General features: G+C 40.5%; 1 non-coding gene across 1 annotated transcript; it reads right to left on the reverse strand.

Annotated features, from left to right (window-relative positions):
* Nucleotides 1–1020: 1020 nt before the first annotated feature.
* LOC117032597 (U6 spliceosomal RNA) lies at nucleotides 1021–1122 on the reverse strand. Its single transcript, XR_004424773.1, has one exon. It is a non-coding gene; the product is annotated as a U6 spliceosomal RNA (small nuclear RNA).
* Between the last annotated feature and the right edge of the window lie 5490 nt (nucleotides 1123–6612).

Raw genomic sequence — 6612 nt, forward strand, 5'->3', positions numbered from 1 at the left:
TTCCATTGCATGATATTTCTGTCTACCCTGAGTACACTGTGCTTGCTAGTAAGAAATATTGGTGAGCAAGGCAAATCTAATCTTGGGTCTTTTATGGATATGACAGTTAAGATGTTACAGTAATGTAAGATGCATGTTATAGTACAGGAAGTATGCCATGCATGTCTGCCTTGGGGGCGACAAAGTTGACCTTGGTGTTAGAGATGACCATCTTGATAATACGCATTTAAGCTGACAGTTTATAAATTAATAGGGATGAAACTGACCAAGGGCCAGGAAGATGAAGAGAGTGTTGCAAACAAAAAGAAAACCAAGGCATACAGGCCAAGGCATACAGACAAAAAGGTCATAGTAGAATTGAGGAACTCATTGTTGAGTATGGCTGTGAGACAGAGTAAAGGGGGAATGGAGAAAGACTCGTGGCTGCTGAGATAACATCAGTAATAGTAATATTGAGCTTTGTGCTACGTTCTTCAGATACATTTTCCTTGAGATTATTGTCACCATTTTATAGAAGAGGAAATTGAGCCAGAGAGAGGTTTAATAACTTGCCTGTAGCCACACAGCAGGAATGTGATTTTATCTGAGAGGCAATAGGAAATCACTGAATGCTGTTACCCACGGGAGGCTCATGATCAGATTCACATTTTAGAAGGATCATCTGGCTGCAGTACGTTCCCAGCTCAAACTCCTGCTGTGGTTGGAGGGAGGGTTGCCCTCAGTTTCTGCTGCCCTTATCAGTATGACTCCATTGACTAAGGCGGTTGATGGGAGGGAAGGTGATAGCTGGAGCACCACAGAAACAGTCCTTTTTTATAAAATGCTTTCTTAAAAATTAATGGTGATGGAAGGAGAACCGACTCTGGGTGGTGAGCACACAATGTGATCCATAGATGATGTATTACAGAATTCTGCACTTGAAACCTATGTAACTTTGCTCACCATTGTCACCCCCAGGAAACTTTAATTAAAAAAATAAATAAAACAAATTAAGAAACTGTGGGTTTTTTTTTTTTACCAAAAAATTAGGGAACACTAAATGAATTTGCAAGTCATCTTTGCACAGGAGCCATGCTAATGTTCTCTGTCATTTCACTTATTGTATGTGCTGCCGAAGCGAGCCGTTCATGTTTTGAAGGAGTAGCGGTAGCATAGGCAAGGAAAAATACGTTGTAAATCTCAAGAACATTAAGATTTGGGTAGTAGTTTTAATAACAATACAAATATAATAAATTGATCCCCAAACGAGCACTTGTACCTAATTCAAATAATGGATATGATATTGCATCAATATTTTGAGCATTTCAATTTGCTTTTGACTGTAAAATAGATAACATCGTGGGTAAATTAAAGGCAAAGCAGATATCTTTAAGTGGATTTAGTTAGTCGTCCGTGTATTCTTTCCTCCTTGCTTGCTGAGGCTGAATAATAGTGATCATAATTTGTGGGTTTTTTTTTTTTTGTCGTAAATAGAGAGATGTATAGAGCAAGTTGTTTTCTGTGAGTTGTTTGCTATCCATCAGAAGTATCTAGAGACCCGGGCCTGACTGAAGAGGTCCCCAAGTCAAGATGGCCTAGGGACTGTGATTAGCATGACTGCCATTCAGAGCTTTGTAGCATCCCTTCTGTTTCAACAGAATTCAAAGGAAAACCTGTAGGCAATTTTGATGCTTACAGTGTGCTTCCTATAACCTCCTCTACACACTATCCCCAGAACCCCAACATTTTCTCTGTCCCCTTCCTTTTCCCATTTCCCCTTTCCCCTTTCCCCTTCTTTTCTTTCTTTCTTCCCTTTCCCTGCTTGCTCCCTTTTTTCTCTTTTAAAACAGTCAGTGTCTGCAGAAAATAACATGCTAGAAATGAGCTGACTGCCAATATGCATAAGAAGATTTATTGCACCAGAGAAAGGATGTTATGAGACATCGCACATATTAATCTTTCCGTTTTTGTCTATAAAGACCGGGATTTGGCTACTTTCATTGATGTGCTTTTAAGGAGATGCAGACAGTTTTGGGGGGTTGGGGGAGGCAATAGAGATTTACAGCTCATGTGTCCAGGAATACAGTTGTGCTCCGCAGCGGTGGCTTCTCGTTCACCGCCACAGCCACGGCATCCTTGGAGGTACCATTTCGAGGGGCTGGCTAGGCAGAGGCTTTTAAGGCTACTCTTTCCAAATGAACTGCCTGGCCCGGGAAGTTGTCAGAAAAGATCTGTGTAGGTTTAGAGATAGTTTTTTTGAAGTTTTCCTGAAATAACCAATAATGAGTTGCTGGCTTTCATAGCTCTTTTTATAGGTCTTGCAGCAGCTGGATCAAAATCTAATGAAGATGTTTGCGTCTGACAATGGTGGGCCTGCACATTCCTATGCCATTTCTCTGAGTGCACGGATGCGTTTCTTTTGGGAACATGAAAGGCATATTTAGTGACAACTGATGGTTCTTTGTTTTTTAATTCCCAATAATGTCTTCAGTAAGTGCTTTTGTTAACATTTTTGCATTATACAATAGGTGACACAGGAAGATAATCGGTGTGCTGAAAGCAATTAAAGAGTTTATATCCAACTTGTTCTGCCTATTAAATGGATCCATTAGGCATAGAAGCACATTAGCATCTTTACAGTGAAATGATTGTGGAAATAGGTTATTCACGGGGCCTGTGCATCTTCCCCCTGCTGCAATAAGACCTATCTTCAAGATTGGAGAAAAGGAACGCGCCGTTTTTCTCCCCTTGGAACTGTAAACAGAAGTAGAACTATTAATAGATGCTGTAGCTAATCCCAAGAAGCTGCAACTGAGAGATTAAATAATGTCGTGAAGAGAAAAAGCTGGAATGAAGCGAGGGGGCGGGGGTGAGGGGTGAGTTTCCTGATCACTGAGCCTCAGACAAGGACAGACTGAAGGACTCCAGCTGATCACAGGACTGACAATTGTACAACAGGGGATTCCTGTTTTCAGCCAAGCAAATATCATTTCATCTATTTCCTGAGAATTGTTCTAATGGGAAGATTTATGTTTTACTTTTTAAGTAGTAGTCAAGATGATTTGAAATGGGCTGTGGGTGCCATGGAGATGCAGCTGAGCCTACAGGGGACAAATGGACTTTGTGAGAAAACAAAACAAAACAAAACAAAACAAAAAATGTGTGTTTTATGATGAAAGAATAACAACAGAACTGGGAGGCCTGTGGGTAAGTTCACTATTTGCGCCTGGGACTCTGTTTTTATTGCCAGGTAAAATGTATTATAACAAGAGAGGCTGTGATGTAATTAAATCTTGTACCCATCATACTAGAAAGGATTGAATGTCCCCAGGTTTCATTCCTATGAACAATCTTGGACTTTTGTTCATCCTCGTCAATGAATACGTGTTGACTGAGAAGCATTATGAGTTAGCAGCCCTGCTGAGGAGAATCACATCTCTTCGAATCTTTACACAAACTATGAGGTTGGCGTTATTGATACAATTGAGAATGATTTGCATGGAGGATGACATCATCATCATCATCATTATAATCACTTAGAAACTTATTAGAAATGCAAATTCTCTGGTCCTACCACAGATCTAATACATCAGCATGTGCAAGGGTGGACCCCAGGAATGTGTTTTCACAAGCTCTACAGGCCATTTTTCTGCCCACTAAAGTTTGGGAAGCAATGTTTTGTAGATGAGAAATCTGAAGCTCAGAGTGTTTGGGTAATATGGCAAGAAAACACACTATCAGAGAAACGGCGTGCAGTTTTGACTTAGGATTTCATCTTATGTCCCAAGCTGGGATCTTTTACAGGATAATTGAAATACCTGGTCATCCCCTCTTGGGAACAGGAACACACTTGGTCTCTGAAAACGGTCTTTCATTACAGATTGTGACTGAGGAGGCTTGGAATCTATGACTGATCTGAGCTGTTGTTTCTCTGCCAGAACATAAATTCTATTGTCTTTGCCAATATGCCTCGCTTCTGACAGAGGCCAGGCTGGCCCCTTTTCTGGTGTGTAAAGAGGCAAGAAAAACGGAAACAGTGTCTGACAGGTGGGTCAAAGGACAAGAATGTGTGGCACTCATCTGTTTCACCTACTGACACACCATGGAGAGGACTGAATGTTGATCATCTCTAAAAATCAGGAGTGAATTCACCTAGATCGAGGAATTCATTGGGTACTTGAATAATTAGCTCAGGCCTTTGGTAGTCAGGCTGCACTGACCACTCAGAAGGAGCTGGACGCTCGTTAGGATGTGACTGCTTTCACCGGCATCGCTTTGCTTTCTCTTCATCCATTTTTTTTTTTTTTTTTTACCTTTTTTCTTGATAGCATTTGGAAGTCATGACCCAGAGCTGAAATATATTACTCACTTGATAAAGGCAGGATATCACAACAAAATTAATACTGTTGTTTGGCAGCTGATATTGTGACTAAAGGATTTCAAAGAGGGAGTATGTTAGACGAAAGAACATATAGCATCTTATAGACTGAGGCTCCTTCCCTTGGTCTGCCACTTGCTACTTTGCATGTCCTTGGGCTTTTTACTTTTAATCTGTGTGAATCGTAGTTTACTTTTGTGAAACAGGGAGTGTTTTGTATCTAACAGAGTGATTGTGCTGATTAAGCATGGGGTGACCATGCATTTCACTTTGCCCAGGAATATCGAGGTTTACATCTTTTGATATAATTACGTATAGCAGTCCCTTTCATTCTGCAAGTTTCCTGATTTGGATGATAAATTATGTAGTCACACTAATTAAATAAGATACTGTATATAATGTGTCATGTCCCATTGGTAGTCAATAAATGAGAGCTGTCATTTGAAAGAGTGCATTTGGGAGCCAGTTGTAGCTCCTCACTAAAGCAGACTTAGTTTTCTTCCCTGGAAAATGCATGTGGAGACACTCAGGGGTGTGTCTATCTGTGCTAGAGGGTCTGACAAGCCTGTGCCACTCCTGTAGCTGGAGCCTGGGGCAGAACTCACCGGTCACTTCTGCAGAATCGAGTGCTGCTGTCACCTAGGGATAATTGAGCCATTGGTATAGTGTTTTGGAGCTTTTAGATAAAAACTCATGACCCAGCGAGGAAATATATTACATTTATGGGTACCCATTCAGTGCCAGGTGCTCTATGTCGGTGAACTCAAAGTGGGCATGACTAGTCCCATCTTATAAAGGAGGAGCCTAGACTCCGGGAAGAAATATTTTTAAGATCGTACATTTAATAAGAGGAGAAGCTAGGAGTTAAATTCTTGTTTTCCTGTCTCCTAGACTCCTTCTACAACAGTGCTCAAATGTCACGAATAAGGAAGAATTCTAAAGCCACACGAAATGATGAATAATACCGATCAGTTTAATATCGTTCTTGGCTTTCTGTCTTTGACAGGTAGAGTAGAAACACTGTCTCATGAAGGGGGGGCTATTTCTAAAACCAACCTGCCACTTCTTTGATCTTAATGTTTTCCCCCATATGCCATCGTAGATACAGCTTTTCATAGACCATCAAGCATCCTGGATAATAATTGCTGCTAACTGGCTGCCTCTGCCAAACATCCCCAAATTAAGATTATTAGAAAGCACAAGTTTTGATTTGGACTTGATGTGGGAGACACTAATGGATGCAATGAGAGGAAGAGGAGAAAAAAAGGAAGAAAGGCAGGGATGACTGTCAGATCAGACCCATCTCTGCATAAACGGATGGAGACTTTTTGGAGAAACCCATTTCTTCCCACTTCCCTAACCATTTTAGGTTGATTCTGACCTGCATTAGGTAGATAAAGATAAATGTGAGTTTTAAATTATATTTAATCTTCATTAAAGTAATTATCTCTCTTAATGAAAAATTTGCTGGGTTGTGGTTGTGCAATGGAGTAGAAAATCCTAAGTGAATAAAATCAATTTCATTTTCAGGCTAGCTTTTCTGTCCATTAATAAACAAGGCACAGAAAAGAGATTCGCTCAGAGTCATGCAGATTGCTTATAGCTCATACAAAGCCAGTGCCACTTATAAAAGCGGGAAAGTTGGCTCTTCGTTTCTGACCCTTCAGTTTTCAACCTAGAGCAGTGCTTTCACCCTAAGGACATTCCATGAGTTTTGACACTGGAGCTCCTTACTGGGACCAGCAGTGAGACAACCGTGGGTGATATCTCACACCCGAACGAGTGCTCTAATGGAAGAGTGTTTGTGTGGTGTGGTGTATTTCATCTGAGTGCTCTGCTTTATTAATCACATAAGTATGAATTAGACTCTGGCATGCTTATGTTTCCTAATGTATGAAAATTGCTTATTTATTTCCGTGCTGTTACAATGGAAAGAAACAGACTGGTGCTAAATAGCAGTGAACTGTAGTGTGAAGCAATTAAGTGAGTTATGTGTGCCCTTCAGAAGGAGGGCGATGGGAAACGGTGCCAGCTAGTCCTTGTTGCTGCTGGTAAAATGGAAAAGGACATGTCATGGAGGAATAGAGACTTGCCCATGTTTCAATGCAATGATGTGAGCCTATTATTGTAGTTAAATCTTAAAATTTAGCTCCTATGAACTTGCTGATTGGCTTAGTTGCAACATTTGAAAAAAACAAACACAAAAGATCTGAAAAGAGCAGCACCCATGGGAAGGTAAAAATTAATGATTTTGA

This window comes from Rhinolophus ferrumequinum, chromosome 12 (assembly GCF_004115265.2).
Source record: "Rhinolophus ferrumequinum isolate MPI-CBG mRhiFer1 chromosome 12, mRhiFer1_v1.p, whole genome shotgun sequence".
In the NCBI taxonomy this organism is placed as follows: Eukaryota; Metazoa; Chordata; class Mammalia; order Chiroptera; family Rhinolophidae; genus Rhinolophus; species Rhinolophus ferrumequinum.